The following is a 19,899-nucleotide window of genomic DNA, read 5'->3' on the forward strand; positions in this document are numbered from 1 at the left end:
AGTAAATCATGAAGAGTCTTATTCTAACTGTAGAAAGTAAAAAAACTTACTTCTATCTCTAAATAAGTGAAGAAAGTTTTTTGGCTATTGACCTCATATTGAGGGAAGTTTGTTGAATGTGTCATAAAAAAAACACCTGTCTCCTGGACTTGGCATCACTGCCTGATTTCTGTGTGTCCTTGTTTATTACCTTTCTGTAATAGCTCCCTTTAATTATCAAATGGCTGGGTAGCAACAAGGCACTCTTGAGTGTTGTAGTTTATTGGGAGGATAAGTGACAGAACCCAAAGGAAGTCTCAGTGTTGTGGTGCAGGACAACAGAAGAGCCATAGAGCTAAGGATAGGAAAGCAGGTTTTACTGAATTCCCTATATTTTTTAAACAGGAAATGAAATAATCATGGTTAATGATGGTAACATTTAGAAATATGCTATAAAATTTCTTAAATTATTTGAATTATTATGTAACATACAATATGCATGATCAAATGTTGGGTTTAAACCATGATATTAAAATAAAACTGTAAATATATTTATTTACTTGAAAACATTGTATGTGTCCTTGTTGACTTTGCTGCTTAAAACGTCCTTTTATGATTCAAGATACAAAAACATTTTTGTTTCTCTAACAGTTTTCTAGAGTTTATTCTTTTATTCTGTTCTTATCTATTTCTATTTATTGTCTTATTTTAACATTTGAAACCCATAAATGTAGATAATGTAAGAAATTCTATTACTTGTAATAAAGCACTCCTCTGATAAAGATTTTTATCAGCTTGAATGGTCAATATCATTTTGAAGAAGAAGAAAGAATTCAATTAAAGATATTTTGACTAGGATGCAAGGGAAAAAAGAAATGTATTAGCAAGTAGATTAAGTCAATAAAGAAAGGTTCTTCTTTCCTCAAAAGCAATGTAGCAAAAATTGTCAATACAGACAAAAAAGCCACCTAACCTGAAAAGCTACCATTTTATGCTTGCTCTTTAACACCAGTAAGACATTTCAGGCTGCTTCCTCAGAAACCCCTTTTTTTTTTCTTTAATGTAATTTTTCTTTTTTAATGGGATTGTGCTGAATATACATCAATGAACATGTTTCTAGGTTAATTTTACTTTCATGGTGAAATATATTCAGACTCTCCAGAAATGTTTATTATGTAGTTTGTCCATTTAACTATTAAAATGTTTTACATTTCTTTGATTACATTAAATGTGAATTAAAAATAGGGATTAATGGCATGGTTAGTTTTTAGAAAAATGTGCAAGAACCATTATAATTAGTGCACTGTATTCCAAGGTGTAACAAAACTGAGGTTGATGATTGTTTCTCAAAGAAGTAGCAAGAAGCATAAAAGTATATCTGACAGCTGCAAATAGTGCAGCATCAGTATTTATTGATGAAAGGAGCATTATGCTATACTATTATGCCTCCATATCTGTCTTTAATACCCTGACAATAATTAACTAAAAATAAGAGATGAACAAGCTTAATTATATTTATTTTCCAAATGAGTGAAGTGGAATTTGAAGAGGTTGAGTGACTTTCTCAAGTTCATGTAACTTTTCTAACAGACATTAAAGTTCTACATTGTGCTGTAGGTGTTTCAGATCAAAAGTCAGGATTTTGTTTTGTTTTCCTGACTTCAGAATGCTGGTGGACTGCATGATTGCAAAATTCAATACAAATTATACATGGATTACATATGTGAATATATACACACTTGTATATTATACATGCATTATATATTATTAAAGGTTGGGTTTATCTTAAATCTGCATTATAGTCTAGGCTTAATGGTGATGATATAGATTTACTATGTGAATACCTGTCTAAGATGTATAATATATGAGCTAAGGAATTTATTTTATAATATTAAGAATTATTTTTTCAAATATAAAGAAGTGCTTAGAAGGAAAACCAGGAACAGTTTTGCTAGATGTTTTGACAGTTATTAACATATATTTTATTTATGTCTTGAATCATTTTGAAAGTTTAATTTTTCATTCCCTGAAATGTATGCATGTTAAATGTTCTTATTTACAATATTTTAAAATATAAGTCACTTATCATTCTTGGTTAGATTTATGACATATACCTGTGTTTTAAATGATTTTTTAATGAAGACTCTAAGTATATGTTACTATGCACATGTGATTTTTATTATGGAACACAAAAACTTCCTTGCTAAAGTTTTCAAAATTGCTATTTTTCATAGTTACCTAAATTTGATATTGTTTTAAATATTTGTTTATTTAGAAAACAAAATTTACTTTTCCATATTTAACTTGCTGCTAGAGGCAGGAAAGTCGAAATTTAACAACAGGATGCTTTTCATGATTTTGTGTTTTGTGCCCACATGTTCACACAGGACTCTCTAAATGCAGTTCTATCATATCTTAATTTCTTACATCTAATCACTCTTTCTAAAAGAAATCTTTGTCTTGGTGCTTTTTGGGGCAACAGTAATCGCCATTATGATATGCTGGCACGTTTAAAGAAAAAACTAATACTAATATATATTTTCAAACACATCAGTTTCATTTGATGTATGTACTTGACACAAGTCCACATGTCAATGATAGATTGACATACATATCCTCCATTGAAAAGAACTGTTACTCTTGATATTAATAAGCATTAAGAACTGTTAGAATTTCCCATGCCTTCCAAGTGATGTCTGTTGGATATCTAAATTTGCATAATACATTTATACCATTAATTACAATGGAGTAAAGTAGGATAGGCTGTAAAATGGAGAAAAAATGAGAGGTTAGCACTTTTCTTACTTTATTTTTTACTACAAACCAAACATCTTGAGTATATTCATTGGGTGTTCTTTTAACTCTATTTTGTGAAAGCTTTTCTCTTCTCTTTGAATGCTGTATATTGATATACATATAGGAGGTTGATGAACAGGAGGATCAAATGATAATAAAATATTTTCTGGTAAATGTTCCTAATACCTGAAAACTATTTGTTGCATCCTTAATTTATACACATCATGGTCAGATTGTATACACATACACATATATGAAATAAGGAAACCCTTATTTTAAATTATCTTCTTACCAATTTCCTTTTTTAAAGAGGAGGAAATTTGATGAAGTAGCATATGAGTATTCCTAGGAAAGAAAGGGAAAGAGCAATGACAAATATAAATGCAAAATGGATTCTGATGAAGAAAAACAACAAAACAAGGGTAAAATGATTGTTGAATACTTCCCCTTAAGATTTAGTTTAGATTTTCTTTTAAGCTTCCAATTTTAAAAATATATATGACTTAAAAGATGAAAGAAGTGTCCCCTCAGCTATAAAGTAGAAGAACCAGTAGCTTAAACTTTGATAAATAGTCTGGAAGCCTTGTGTATTAATACATGTTGAATATAATGACCAGGGAGAGTGAATAAATGTCATGCCTTTTTACTCAGGCTCTTCATGGAAGATTTCTTCTTCATAAAGTTGGCAAGATTCTTGACCTGGAAAGAGATTTATGTGTATCTTTTTTTCCACTAAGAATACCAGAGTAAACTTGAAAGAACAAGTAACTTCGTTTGGCAGTAAATATGCTACACGGATTTTAATTTTCTCTGCATCATGGTTTATATATGTTTGAAGAAGTTACTGTGTTAATGTAGATTCAGGGTTTAATTTACATTACTAGTACAATTTTTATACAACTTTATGATTTTTTGGAGATCTTTATCATCATACTGCCATTTTGGTTGTAGCCACATGAATTTGAAGAATAGGATCCTGAAAATTAATGAGTAATCTCTGGAAACCTAACTTTTCTGTTTTAGTAACGCAAATACAACATAAGTAAAAACTTATATATGCATAAACCCATACTCTATATTGTTTTTCTAATGCTTTTTATCATAGTGTAACCTTTAGAAGCCCCAAAAAACTTTAAATTAGTTTGATTTTTAAAAGTGAAAAGCATCTTGTAGTAGAATGTGATGTATACATTGGAAATTTATTGCTAGTTTTTAATGAAAAAGAATATGCAATATCTGGTGAGCGAGCACAAAAGATCAGATGATCAAATAAGACTCACACAAATCATAGATCTTAGCCAATATCAAGCTTATACTAATCATTTCAAAGGTACTGGCCATCACGCTCCAGTGAAAGAGGAAAGAGGTCTGCCAGGTTGGGGACAGCTCTCCCAGTTCTTTTATCCCACTTTGGAATCCACTCTCTGATTCAAGCTAAGAGATCAGATTTCCAAGTGAGATTTTATGGGGTTACCTCACACAGCGGGAGAAATGTTTCATTGATGAAGTATCTTCATTTTATATCCCAACAATATGAATTCTTCAGGGAGCCATGTTCATAAAGATTCTAAGTTTATTTACTCAAATCAATCCTTAACCAGGGGCATACTGTTATAATTTCCATTGATAAGGACCCTCCTTCCAGCAGCTATTACTAGTTTATTTTCCTGGAGATCTAGTTTTTATGTTGGCAAGGTTAGAAGAGGTTACCTCCCTTCTTTTACTTCCCCTGGAGAAAAGCCAGTTGCTTTAACTCCCCCTTCTCACCTGCTCCATTTCCACAGTTCATTCTGAAAGTGATATTATATTGGAGTGGAATGAAGCCCAGTGTCCTAGATTTTTCATTTCTCTTTAATTGAAAGGAGAAGACCTTATAGAAAGTTTATCTGACCAAAATTGCACTTGTTTTGGGTTTCTCTTCTTTGTTTTCAATGTTTCAAAACAGTTTGAGGCAAGAGTTAGGAGATTGCTTTTCCTGAAGATTATGTTTCCCTTTATTTTTCACTTAAGGCAAGCTTTCGTGAATTGCAGTTTTTGAAAGTCAAGAAATCTGTGATTCAATTGGGGGAAAAAATTAAAATTCCTTAAAATAAAGTTTTTGTTAATTGATGTATGCTGTAATATACCACGTAAGAGACGGTCAGCTTATTTAAATTTATATGTCATATATAAAGTTATAAATACTTGTTTTAGTCTTTGTTTCCATTTGCTATTTATACAAAATTACTCCTGTTGGGACGATAATCCATTCAACTAATTGGAATAGAGTAAATTCTTCATTTTCTTCTTTCAGTTATACTATATACCTCATTATGTATTTTATTGAATATAAAATGTCTAGTTTTAAGATATTTGGGATGTGGGTTTATTTATGTAAAATCTCTGTTGTTTTGTATTTTCATCCATTTGGTATATATAAAAAGTACACTAGAAAAATTCCCATAAGAGAAAACACATATAAGAAAAACTGAATCCAATATCTGCAGCCTGATTTATCTGTTCTGTTGCTGTTCCACAAACAGACTGTTTTGTCTCTACCAAGTCTTAGTGCCTTTACTCACATCAGTCCCCTAACCTATAGAGCTGTTTCTTTTCTCTCAACTTGTTCACATGAAGAGGAAACCGAGTTCCATATTCCCAGGATTCTCCAGGCATAATTAAATTCTACTCTAAATCATTCTGCCGTTTAATTATGGCTACCATTTTTTTATTTTGCTATGTGTCAAATGCTGTTTTAAAGGCTTTACATGTTTTAAGTATTAATTCTTCACAAAAGCCTATGAGGGAGCTACTGTTACGTGACACCATTTTGCAAGCAAGAAAGCTGAAATATAGAGAAGTTAAGAAATTTGCACCAAATTACATTACTAGAAAGTTAGTAGGCTGTGTTTAAGCATAGGCCCTCTGGATCTAGAGCCTGCACTTTTTTTTAATTTTTATTTTATTATTATTTTTTATTTTTTTAACTTTTTAATTGAAGTATAGCTGATTTACAATGTTACCTTAGTTTGAAGTGTAAACCATACCGATTCAGTGCTTTACAGAAAAACTCCATTTAAAATTACTGCCAAATATTGGCTGTATTCCCTGTCCTGTACAATATATCCTTGTAGCTTACAAGCTATACGTAGTAGTTTGTAGCTTTTAATCCCTTACCCTTAGCTTGCACCTTCCCCTTCCCTCTCCCCACTGGTAACCACTAGTTTGTTCTCTGTATCTGTAAGTCTGTTTCTTTTTTGTTATATTCACTTGTTGTTGTTTTTTTAAGATTCCACATGTAAGTGATATCATATGGTATTTGTCTTTCTCTGTCTGACTTATTTCAGTGACATACACCCTCCAGTTTCGTCCATGTTGTTGCAAATGATAAAATTTCATTTTTATAGCTGAGTAATATTCCATTGTGTATATATATATATATGTATCACATATTCTTTATTGATTCATCTGCTGGTGGACACTTAGGTTGCTTCCATATCTTGGCTATTGTAAATAACGCTTCTGTCAACTTTGGGGTGTATGCATCTTTTTGAATAGTGTTTTCATTTTCTTTGGATATATACCCAGGTGTGGAATTGCTGTAAAATATGGTAGTTCTATTTGTAGTTTCTTGAGGAACCTCTGTACATCCATGTTGGCTGCACTAATTTACATTCCCACCCACAGTGTACTAGGGTTCCCTTTTCTCCACATCTCACCAACATTTGTTGTTTGTGGGTTTTTTTGATGATGCCATTCTAGCTGGTATGAGGTGATAGCTCATTGTGGTTTTCATTTGCATTTCTCTGATGATTAGTAATGTTGAGCATTTTTCATTTTCATTACCTATTGGTCATCTGTATGTCTTCTCTGTAAAAATGTCTATTCAGGTCTTCTGCCTATTTTTATGCAGTTTTGTTTGTTTGTTTTTTGGTGTTAAGTTGTATGAGTAGCTTATGTATTTTTCATATTAATCCCTTGTTGGTCATCATTTGCAAGTATTTTCTCCCATTCAGTAGGTTGTCTTTCTATTTTGTCCATGGTTTCCTTTGCTATGCAAAACCTTTTTAAGTTTAATTAGGCCCATTTGTGGGTTTTTGGGGGGGTTTTTTTTGTTTGTTTTTTTTGGTACGCGGGCCTCTCACTGTTGTGGCCTCTCCCATTGCAGAGCACAGGCTCCGGATGTACAGGCTCAGCAACCATGGCTCACGGGCCCAGCCGCTCTGCAGCATGTGGGATCTTCCCGGACCGGGGCATGAACCCGTGTCCCAAGCATTGGCAGGCAGACTCTCAACCACTGCGCCACCAGGGAAGCCCCATTTGTGTATTTTTGCTTTTGTTTCCTTTACTTTAGGAGACAGATCCAAGAAGATATTGCTGTGATTTATATCAAAGAGTGTTCTGCCTATGTTTTCTTTTAGGATTTTTATGATTTCTGGTTCATAGTTAGATCTTTAATCCATTTTCAGTTTTTTGTATATGGTATGAGAAAATGTTCTAATTTCGTTCTTTTACATGCAGCTGCCCAGTTTTCCCAGCATCACTTATTAGCACGACTGTCTTTTCTCCATTGTGTACTTTTGCCTTCTTTGCTGTAGACTAATTGACTGTAGGTGTGTGGGTTTATATCTGGGCTCTGTATTCTGTTCCATGGATCTATATGTCTGTTTCTTTGCCAGTACTATACTGTTTTGATTTCTGTAGCTCTGTAGTATAGTATGAAGTCCATGAGCATGATGCCTCCAGCTTTGTTCTTTTTTGTCAAGATTGCTTTTGTAGTTTGGGGTTATTTGTGGTTTCATATAAATTTTAGTATTATTTGTTCTAGTCCTGTGAAAAATGTCATGAATATTTTGATAGAGATTGCACTAATTCTGTATCTTGCTTTGGGTAGTATGGCTGTTTTAATAATAATAATCCTTCTAATTCATGAACATGGGATATATTTCCATTTCTTTACTTCAGTTTCCTTCATCAGTGTTTTAAGATTTACAAAGTATAGGTCCTTCACCTCCTTGGTTAAGTTTATTCCTAGGTATTTTGTTCTTTTTGATGCAATTTTAAGCACGATTGTTCTCTTGCTTTTTCTTTCTGATAGTTCATTATTAGTGTATAGAAAAGCAACAGATTATATATTAATCATATATATGTATATGTATATTAATCATATCCTGCAACTTTACTGAATTCATTTATTCTAATAGTTTTTCAGTGGAGACATTAGGGTTTTAGAAAACCCTAACGACATCATACAGTATGAGGCCATCTACAGTTAGTGACAGTTTTACTTCTTACCTTATAATTTGGTTGCCTCTTATTTATTTATATATGTTTTTTCCTTGTCTGATTGCTGTGGCTGGGACTTTCAATATTATGTAAGTGAAAGTGGCAAGAGTGGGCATTTTTGTTTTGTTCCTGATTTTAAAGGAAAAGCTTTGCTTTTCCCCATTAAGTATGATGTTAGCTGTGGGTTTGTCATATATGGCTTTTTTTATGTTGAGATATGTTCTCTCTGTACCAACTTTGATAAGAGTTTTTATCATGAATACATGTTTAATGTTATCAGTTTTTTATGCATCTATTGCAATGATCTTGTGATTTTTATTCTTCCTTTTTTAATGTAGTGTGTCACATTGATTGATTTTTGGATATTGAACTATCCTTGCATTCCTAGGGTAAATCCCACTTGATCATGGTGCATGATCCTTTTTATATATTGTTGAATTCAGTTTGCTAACAATTTTTTGAGGATTTTTGCATCTGTATTCATTAGAGATATTGGCCTATAATTTTTTTTTTCAATGTTTGTCTGGTTTTGGTATCGGTTTGTTGTCTGGGTAATGGTCTCATGGAATGAATTTGGGAGTATTCCCTTATCTTCAGTTTTTTGGAATAATTTGAGAAGGATAGGTATTAGCTCTTGTTTATATGCTTGGTATAATTACCCTGTGAAGCCATTCAGTCCTGGACTTTTACTTGTTGGGAGTTTTTTGATTACTTATTTGATTTCACTACTAATGATTTATTTGTTCAGATTATCTACTTCTTCCTGATTCAGTCTTGGAAGATTGTATGTTTCTAGAAATTTATCCATTTCTTCTAGATTCCATAAACAAAGATCAGTACTTTAAAATCTGATAAACTTGCTGTTTAAAGTACTGGTCTTTGTTTATTTTTTTTTCAGAGCAATTATAATTATGAATAATCATACTAGTATTATAAACATAAGCAAATGAAAGGTACTGTAGTTCCTGGTGGAGAGAATAACGGCTAATGTTTATTAGGTGCTACTGTGTGCCAAGCAATATTCTAAATGCTTTATGTGTTGTCTCATGTAATCTTAAACAAAAACAAGATAGATTCTATTATTCTCATTTTACAGAGGAGGATATTAAGGCACAGCAAGGTGATGTAAAATTCCCAAAGTGATATCATACGAATGATGAGAGAGCTGTGTTATGAATCCAAGTGGTCTTGATTCCAGAATTCACCCCCTAATCACTTCACTATATGGTGCCCCCAATAGAATGCAATAACTGAATCCGTGGTTATGCTGCAGAAACAATTCCAAATTTTAGTGACTTCAGTATCTTTTATTTGTTTCTTTATTGCTCATGTCTATTGCTGGCCAACAGACAGCTCTCTGCCCTCACTGTAAGACTCAGGTTGATGGAACAATCTTCATCTGTTATGTTGCAGCCTGTGAGAGAAAGAGTGTCATAAATTGCACAATGGGTCTTAAACTTCCACTCAGAAATGTCATATGACACTTCTCACGTTTCATTGGTCAAAATAAATTAAGTTGTATAGTCACAGCTAGTAAAATCCAAAGGGCAGGGAGGACAAATCAGTCATATGCCCAGAAGTGGGAAAACCATGAAAAACTGGCACACAGCACCAATGACGACTATTACATCTTTCTACTTTTCTCTGAAATAAGCTGGTTTTAATTAAAATGTGAAAATTACTATTTGGTAAGTATGCTGACATAAACATCATTTGATTCCATCATAGTTTTCAGAAAAACCTAATACAAAAATTTCTAATTCTGTAAGTGAATATCCCTCTGTAAAATGTTGTGTGTATATAATGCTGTCTCAATTTTTGACATATGACATACATATATTGTACCATATTCTTCAGATATATTTCAGTCATTTCACTAGATTTTGAAATATTTCTATTTTTAATGAAACATTTCTGTTTATAATCAACAATCTACTGAGTTGCCTAGCATTTGTTGATGTTACCACAGTAATATTCTAGCTTGTTTTAACTATTTTAAAATAAATGATCATACCCATATCTATAATAGAGAGGTTTTTTCTGGGCTACTTGATTCTAAGTATCATTAGTGTACTTGTCAGAATAATTCATAGTGACAGTGCTATTCCACCAACGTTTCTTAGTGATTTACCTCCTTAAACCTTATCATTAAGCACATTATTCCTCTGGAAGTATCTCTAGAGATTTTAAGTGACAAGTATAATATTTTAAATGTGTGAACAAAAATGACTTTCTTGTTCCCAAACAATATGCTATGCTTGATTCAGAAAGAGATAATTTGCATCAACTGAAGCAAATAGGTTTCCTTTAATTTTTTCCCCTCTCATTTAATGTTAAAGCCTACCAAATTATCTCCTAAGTCATGTGTTATATTTTCAACTTTTATGATGCAAACAACAATCACCTTCAATTCCCACAATACACAATATACATTTTTCTTTAATGAGAATATTATCTATTGAAACTTTAATTTGTAAACAAATCAAGCTACATTGTTCTGCATGCCTTCTTTTTACTGTTTGAATATAAAATGAAATCCTTGGTATTATTTCCTTCCAATCTGTAATTAATTTGTTGATTCCAGTATACTAATTGAATCAAGCTATTTGTATTGTAAGTAAAATAGGTCAACGTTCATTATATCAGTATGGTAGTTTGCATTACCAAAGCTATCATTTACTTTAGCTTTAGTCTAAATATAATAATAATATATATTTGTATATATATGAAATTAGGATTCTCACTATTTTAGACTTATCTTTTCCAAATTCATATTCAGAATATAGAAAATAATTATTTAAGTTGAAAGAGAGCATTAATCAAAATGTTACGAATATATATTTTGTATTCTCAATATTTTATTCATATTTATACTTGTTTATATTTGTATCATACAAGATGAAAAGAGAATTTGTAAATACTAGAAGTATGATTGTTCTATGTATTCCTGTCACAGTTTTGAATTGTATCAATAGAATTTTTAAATATACAAATTATGGAAAGATATTAATCCCTTATGGAAAGATACTAATCCCTAATGTTTGTCAGCAATTAATTTTCTAAGTTTTAAAATATAGGTTGACATTCTTAAGCAATTTTTATGCATTAGAAATATCAAAAAAGCAGAAATAGAAAAATGAAAACCACCAAATCATTGAGTATTTAGTAAGAGGTTATTGTGCATGTAAGAGCAATTTGCAAACTGGGTGCCTTCAAAATCGAAGACTAATATGAAGCTTAGGGGCATGATGTAACAGGGTGACTTAAAAGTGAAAGTGAGGACATTGCCTACTGTTTAAAATGATTGATTATTACAATGGGTGCTTCTAGAAGGCAGGGGATTGGTTAAATTGATTATCTCATACCACTTTTAGGAAGATGACTTGTTTCTTTTATGATTGTTGGAGTCATTTACAGGAAATAACCCAAGTCAAGTTTTGATTACATTCATGAAATCAGCTAGATTTAGTTTGCTTATGTGACTTGAATGGTTTTGTCTGCTCAGGGAATTCTCAAGTCCGGTCTCCGTTTTGTATCTGATTTAATAATTCCCCACTTTGGGCCATTATTTTAGTAGGCTGAGAGTATGACCAGGTAGTATGGCGTGACTCTTGGTTACCACTATTGATGCCAGAAAATCACTTATTTGTTGTTTCCACCAGTTGAGTCATCAGGAAGGAAGGTCATTAGTTGCAGTTAGCAACAATTGCATTATCATCATAGGCTTGGGTGGTAAGATCACTGAGCTCTTCAGGTTTTCTAATCCTGATGGATATCATTTGATATGGGAGTGGCTGCTGAAAGACACTTAAAATCTTTGAGAGAACACAACGCGCTAGAGAGGTTAATATGTTGGATATAAGGAAAATAACAGACAAGGATTAAAAAATTCCCCAGAGTAGAGAGTCCCAGAAGCCAGGGTATAATCAACTAAATAACAATGGGTTATAATCAGATTCAAGTTTTACCATTTGAAGTCAATCTATTTTTATTTTTTTTTTATAAATTTATTTTATTTATTTTTGGCTGCATTGGGTCTTCGTTAACTGCATGTGGACTTTCTCTAGTTGCTGCAAGTGGGGGCTACTCTTCATTGTGGTGCACGGGCTTCTCATTGCGATGGCTTCTCATTGTGGAGCATGGGCTCTAGGCATGCGGGCTTCAGTAGTTGTGGCATGTGGGCTCAGTAGTTGTGGTGCACGGGCTTCTAGAAGGCAGGGGAATATTATCTATTGAAGAGTTAATAATCACACTTCCGTGGCCTGTGGGATCTTCCTGAACCAGGGATCGAACCCGTGTCCCTTCTATTGGCAGGCCACTTCTTAACCACTGCGCCACCAGAGAAGTCCTACTTTTATTTATTTACTAAGGTGCTTGCTGTGTTAGCAATCACATATCCCCATGGTTATTTAGGACAGGATGAACATGAGGAATTTTTTTTTTAAATTGAAGTTTAATTTACATACAACATTATATTAGTTTCAGGTGTAAAAACATAATGATTTGACATTTGTATACATTGTGAAGAGATCACCACAATACATCTAGTTACCGTCTATCACCATACAAAGTTACGAATTTTTTTTCTTGTGATGAGAACTTTTAAGACTTACTTTCTTAACAGCTTTCAAATTCGCAATACAATATCATTGATTGTAGTCAACATGATGTACCTTATGTCCCAATGACTTATTTATTTTATAACTAAAATTTGTATCCCTTGATCCCTTTCAACCATTTCTCCCACCCCCAACCACCCTCCCCTCTCACAACCATCAAACTATTGCCTTTATCTGTGAGTTTTGTTCCTTTGTTTTCTTTTTCAGATTCCACATATAAGTGAAATCATATGGTATCTGTCTTTAACTTATTTCACTTAGCATAATACCCTCAAGGTCCATCCATGTCTTCACAAATGGCAAGATTTAATTCTTTTTTATGGCTGACTAGTATTCCATTGTATCTATGTAACACATCTTTCTTACTTATCCATCAGTGAATCCTTAGGTTGTTTCCATATCTTGGCTATTCTAAACAATGCTGCAGTGAACATAGGGGTCCATATATCCTTTCAAATTAATGTTTTTGTTTTCTTTGAATAAGTACCCAGAAGTGGAATTGCTGGATCATGTAGTAGTTTTATTTTTAATTTTGGGGGGAACCTCCATACTGTTTTCCATAGTGGCTGTACCAATTTACCTTCCCACCAACAGTGCATTAGGTTTCCCTTTAATCCACATCCTCAGCAACACTTGTTATATTTTGTCCTTTTCATAATAACCATTCTGACAGGTATGAGATGCTATCACATTTTGTTTTGATTTGCATTACTCTGGTGATTAATGATGTTGAGCATCTTTTCATGTGTCTGTTGGCAATCTGTGTGGCATCTTTGGAAAAATGTCTGTTTGGATTCTCTGCCCATTTTGTAATCAGATTTGTTTGTTATTGAGTTGTATGAGTTCTTTTTATGTTTGGATATTAACCACTTATCAGGTACATGATTTTCAAATATCTTCTTTCATCAGGTAGGTTGCCTTTTTATTCTGTTGATGGTTTTGTTTGCTATGCAGAAGCTTTTCAGTTTGATGTATTCCCATTTATTCATTTTTGCTTTTGTTTCCATTGTCTTTGGAGTCAGATTTTGTTTGAAATGTTATCAGGAGTAGTGTCAAGAAGCTTACTGTCTATGTTTTCTCCTAGAAGTTTTATGATTTCTGGTTTTACATTGAAGTCTTTAATCCATTTTGAATTACATTTGTGTATGGTTTAAGATAGTGGTCCAGTTTTATTATTTTGCATGTGGCTTGCCAGTTTTCCCTACACAATTTATTTATTTATTTTTAAAGTTTTAATTTTATTTATTTTTGGCTGCATTGGGTCTTGGTTGCACACAAGCTTCTCTTGTTGCAGAGCACAGGCTCTAGGTGCATGGGCTTCGGTAGTTGTGGCACATGGGCTTAGATGCTCTGCAGCGAGTGGGATCTTCCCGGATCAGGGATCGAACCTGTGTCCCCTGCATTGGCTTGTGGATTCTTAACCACTACACCACCAGGGGAGTCCCAACCCCTACATCATTTATTTACAAGACTGTCCTTTCCTCATTGTATACACTTGTGTCTTTTGTTATAAATTAATTTACCATCATGCTTAAGTATACTTCTCGGCTCTCTGTTCTATGTCACTGATCTGTGTCTGTTTTTATGCCAGTACCACACTGTTTTGATTATTATAGCTTTGTAGTATGGTCTGAAATCAGGAAGAATGATGCCTCCAACTTCGTTCTTCATTATCGGATTGCTTTGGCTATTTGGGAATTTTGTGGTTCCATAGAAATTTTAAGTTTGTACTGCTTCTATGAAAAATGCCATTGGAATTTTGATAGGAATTCCTTTGAGTAATATGGACATTTTTCAGTATTCTTCCAATCAATGAGCATGGAATATCTCTCCATTTATGTGTATCCTCTTCAATTTCTTTCATTAATATCTTATAGTTTTCAAAGTGTAGATTTTTCACGTCATTGGTTACATTTATTCCTAAGTATGTTATTATTTTTGATGCAATTGTAAATGGGATTGTCTTCGTAATTTTTATTTCTGATAGTTTTTCGTTGGTACAGAAAAAAATGCAAAGATTTTTGTATATTGATTTTTTTTCCCTGCAACTTTACAAAATTTGTTAGTTCTAACAGTTTTTTGGTGGAGTCTTTAGGATTTTCTTTATATAAAAACATGTCTACAAACAGTGACAGTTTCACTTCTTCCTTTCCAATTCTGATGCCTATTTCTGTTTCCTTCCTAATGGGTCTGACCATGATTTCCAATACTATGTTGAATAAAAGTGGTGGGAGTGGAATCCTTCTCTTTCACCTGAATTTAAGAGTTAAACATTTTTGTAGTAACCCATAAGGGAAAAGATCCTGAAAAAATAGATATATATGTATGTATAACTGAATCACTTTGCTGTACACCTGAAACTAACACAACATTGTTAATCAACTATACATCAATAAAATAAATAAGGGATAAACTGAGGTTTTTTGCCATTGAGTATGATGTTATCTGTGAGCTTGTCCTATATGGCCTTTATTATGTTGAGGTGTGTCTCCTCTATAACCACTTTGTTGAGAGTTTTTATCAAAAATGTTCATTGAATTTTGTCAAATGCTTTTTCTGCATCTATTGAGGTAATTCCATGATTTTTATTCTTCATTTTGTTAATGGGGTGTATCACATTGATTGATTTGAGGATGTTGAACCATCCTTGCATCTCTAGAATAAATCCCACTTGATTGTGGTGTATGATCCTTTTAATGTATTGTCAAATTTGATTTGCTAATTTTGTTGAGGATTTTCACATCTTTGTTATATTAGCTATGTATTGTCCTGTAATTTTCTTTTTGTGTTATGCCCTTGTCTAGTTTTGGTATCAAGGTAATGCTGGCCTCATAAAATGAGTGTAGAAGTGTTTCTTCCTCTTCAAATATTTGAAATCATTTGAGAAGTGTGATTATTAACTCTTCTTTAAATGTTTTGTAGAATTCACCAGTGAAGCCATGTGGTCCTGGGCTTTTGTTTTGGGGGAGCTTTTTGATTACTGACTCATTCTTCTTACTGGTAATCAGTCAGTTCACATTTTCTGTTCTTCATGATTTAGTCTTGGGAGATTATAAGTTTCTAGGAATTTATCCATTTCTTGTTGGCACACAATTTTATGTAATAGTTTCTTATGATCTTTTCATTTCTTGGTTATCAGTGGTAATTTTTTCTCTTTAATTTCTGATTTAATTGATTTTAATGCGCTCAGTGGTTCTAGCTAAAGTTTTGACAACTTTGTTTATCTTTTCAAAGAACGAGCTCTTAGTTTCATTGATCTTTTCTATTGTCATTTTAGTCTTCATTTTATTTATGTACACTTAGATCTTTATTTCTTCTACCAACTTTGGGCTTTGTTTTTCTTTTTGTAGTCCCTTTAGATATAAATTTATATTGTTTATTTGAGATTTTTCTTGTTTCTTGAGGTAGATTTGTATCACTATAAACTTCCCTCTTAGAACTGCATTTGCTGCATTTCATAGATTTTGGTATGTTGTATTTCCACTTTCACTTGTCTCAAGGTTTTTTGGGTTTTTTTTCTCCTTTGAGTTCTTCATCAGCCCATTGGTTTTTTAATTGCATGTTGTTCAATCTCCACATATTTGTGACTTTTCTAGTTTTCTACTCGTAATTAGCTTCTAGTTTCATATCATTGTGGTCAGAAAAGATGCTTGGTATGATTTCAGTATTTTTAAATTTATTGAGACTTGTTTTGTGGCCTAGCGTATTATCTATCCTGGAGAATGCTCTATGTGCACTTGAGAAAAATGTGTATTCCACTGCTTTTGGATGGAATGTTCTATATATGTCTACTAAATCCATCAGTTCTAATGTGCCATTTATGACCAGTGATGCTTTGTTTTTCTGTCTAGGCCATCTATCCATTGTCCTAAGTGGCATACTAAAGTCCCCTCCCGTTATTGCTGTCAATTTTTCCCTTTGAGTCTTAATATTTGCTTTACATATTTAGGTGCTCCTATGTTGGGTTCATAAATAGTTTAAAATGTTACATCTTCCTTTGGATTGACCCCTTTATCATTATGTAATGTCCACTTTTGTCTTTTACTGCAGTCTGTTTTAAAGTCTATTTTGTCTGATATAAGTATAGCTACCCCAGCTTTCTTTTGGTTTTCATTTATGTGAAACATCTTTTTCCACTGTGTTGCTTTCAGTCTTTGTGTGTCCTTATATCTGATGTCATTCTCTTTTAGACAGCATAAAGATGGGTCTTGATATTGTATCCATTGAGCCACTCCATGTCATTTTTTTTTGGAGAATTTAGTCCCTTTATATTTAAGGTAATTATTGATAGTATGTACTTACTGCCATTTTGTTAATTGTTTTCTGACTGTTTTGTCTTTTCTGTTCCTTCTGTTCTTTTCTGTTCCTTTCTTCTACTGCTTTCTTCCCTTGTGTTTTGATAACTTTCTCTAGTGTTATGCTTAAATTCATTTCTCATTATCTTTTCTGTATTTACTACAGGTTTTAATTTTGTGGTTACCATGAGGCTTAGTCTGTTTTAAGTTAATAGCAAGTTACATTTGAATGCATTCTAAAACTCTCTGTTTTTACTTTGCCCCAACATTTTATGTTTTTAATGTCACATTTTACATCTTTTTGTGTATTCCTTAACTAATTTTTGTAATTTTAATTATTTTTACTAATTATGTCTTTATTCTCTATAACTAGCTTTATAAATGATTAATGGACTTTCTTTACTATATATTTATTTTTCCCAGTGAGATTTTTACATTCATATGTTTTCTTACTAATTAATGCCCTTTCTTTTCAGCTTAAAAAGTTGCTTTAACATTTCTCATAGGGCTGGTTTAGTGAGGATTAACTCTTTTAGCTTTTGCTTGTCTGGAAAACCTGTTATCTCCCCTTCAATTCAGAATGATAACCTTGCTGCGTAGAGTTTTTCTTGCTTCAAAGTTTGTTGTTGTTGTTTCATTTTGTTTTGTTTTTTCTTTGAGCACTTTGAATATATCACACCACTTCCTTTTGGCCTGGCATTGAACTCTTGAGCTGCCCACACAGCAATAGGCATGAAGGTTATCGATGTATAATCTGTGTGGCCATTTCTCTGAATTCTACTAGTTGATAACAAAGACTCAAAGCCAATTAATAAGATTAGAATCTGATAATGGATAAACTGTAGCTTTCTATTGAAACAGTATTTTCCATAGTCATCCCATGTTTATCAAAAATATTTACAGTAAAACTGATTCATTTTGTAAAATAAGTCTTGTCTTATTAAATTTGGATTTATTATTTACAGAAATGTAGTAAGAATATTAATTCTATGCATATATTCAAACATAACATTTCAGTCAAAGCTTTGGTAATATCCAAGGGGCTTTATTGGCTCCATAAAGTCAACCTTAGTTCTTTAAAATTGTCTGGTAATAAGGATTCTCAGATGAGATCTTTCAAGTATCTTTAGGCTATGAAGCCAGGCTCAGGACCTGTCTAAGTTTGTACTTACAGTGAGAACAGATTATTTAACTTATGTAAATGCATACATTATCATGAAAAATAAAACTATTTAATGAGTATGTCTTAATTCTGGAGGGATCCGGTAGGAAGAAAAAGATAAATGTTTTAACTTTTGTTTACAAAACTACAAATTGCTGTAAGCTGTAAATAGCTTAAAAAAGAAGAGAAAAATGGGTTCTTTAAATCTGGAAAAGAAATCATTAAAGACCCAACATTGTTTTAAATGAAGTCATACAAATTATAATTATCAGTTCGTTGTCTCCTGTAATTAAATTTTGTTTGGCTTCATCTTGGATGAGAAGCTTATGAATCAATTTTCCATTAGAGTTTTAGAAATTCTTACCCAGTTCAGTATTATTATCTTAACATTATCAGAAACCTGTATTTTAGGGTACTTGTCAAGGTCTTTTCCATGAATCCCTTTGAAGATGTATTTTTACTTGTAGTTGTTTGTAAATACCCATTATCACATCATACATCTCCACCAGGTACAGTGTTGAGTGATTATCTCTATCTGAGAGGTACAAAAAAGGCAGTGATACTTTTGTTTCATTGCAAAACAGATTGGGATAGAGGTGTGTATAAAGAATCACAGTTAGTTAATGCCAACTCTCTGACCCAGACTATATTCTAGGATCCCAGTTAAAATTATATTTTAATCAAAAGAGAAGGTAAAGTGAAAAGAAGAAAAAAAAACCCAAAAGGTACTAGGCAGTCTTGATAACATTTTGAATGTTATATTATGGATTAATGCTTTAGAGAATGAATGAGTTTGAATTTCATTTTATCATATTTCCTCTGAGCTATCACCCTGAGGTCTTAAAAATTTAATTTTTTTTCCTCTGAGACTAACTAAACTTGATGGAGACTGAAATGTATTTTTATTATCAACTACATCTGCTGGTGAAAATCCAAATAAACAAAGAACAAAACTGAATTACGGTGCTGCATTCTAATATCATCACCTACTAATCAAATATAGAAACTCTTAAAAAAGGAAAACATGTTGAATTAGCACAGCCTTAGCCATCTGGTTCAGAAAGGTAGGGTGGAAGTCATCTCTGCTTTCTGTACAGGCTTTTGTAGAACTGTGGATCCAGGAGGCATATTTATAGCCCTTTAACAAGCATACATGGTAATTAAAAACAGCAAGGTTTCTGCCTGCATAGCTTGGTTATCTTGACTGTGGAGATAACCACTTTCAGCTGACCCCAGGGTACTCTTGAAAACAATGTGATTGCACTGTAGAGTCTCTATTTGTTTATCCTACATGTAATTGAAACAGAGCTGACATGCTACTCTGGTGCTCCCCTGCCATACACTCTTAGTGAACCATATGTTACATTTCCAAGTTTCACAGGTATGGTTTAGCATTGTTAATCACAAACAAGTGTGAGATTTCTCATTTCATTGTTTTTCATTCAACAATTGTTTATTGGGTGTCTCCTAGGTACTCGGGATAGGCACTTTTGTAAGCACTGTTAGAGGGAGTATATGACTCGAAATTTCACTCAGGATTGATAGAGATTAACAGAATAAATTACAAATTTCATCTTACTAATAAGTTCCTGAGTGTGATTTCTCAGGAACATAGACATTATGAATCCTAATAGCTCACACTTCACATCAAAGTGTTGATGAACTAACGTCACATCTCTCAATGGTTCTGGATTTGTGTACTTAGTAAAGTATAGAAGAAAATGGCAGTGTACCCTTAACTCATAGCTGCTTTTCTTAGCACTCATGTCCAAGAAGAGGTAAT

General features: G+C 32.7%; 1 protein-coding gene across 1 annotated transcript in view; it reads left to right on the forward strand.

Moving 5' to 3' along the window:
• The window catches only part of CCSER1 (coiled-coil serine rich protein 1), a gene marked incomplete at both ends in the record, with an annotated part of 1,097,278 nt that overhangs the window by 544,238 nt on the left and 533,141 nt on the right, over window positions 1-19,899 (forward strand). The gene's annotated exons all lie outside the window — the stretch shown is intronic.

Source organism: Grampus griseus, assembly GCF_964374135.1.
Source record: "Grampus griseus genome assembly, chromosome: 4".
In the NCBI taxonomy this organism is placed as follows: domain Eukaryota; kingdom Metazoa; phylum Chordata; class Mammalia; order Artiodactyla; family Delphinidae; genus Grampus; species Grampus griseus.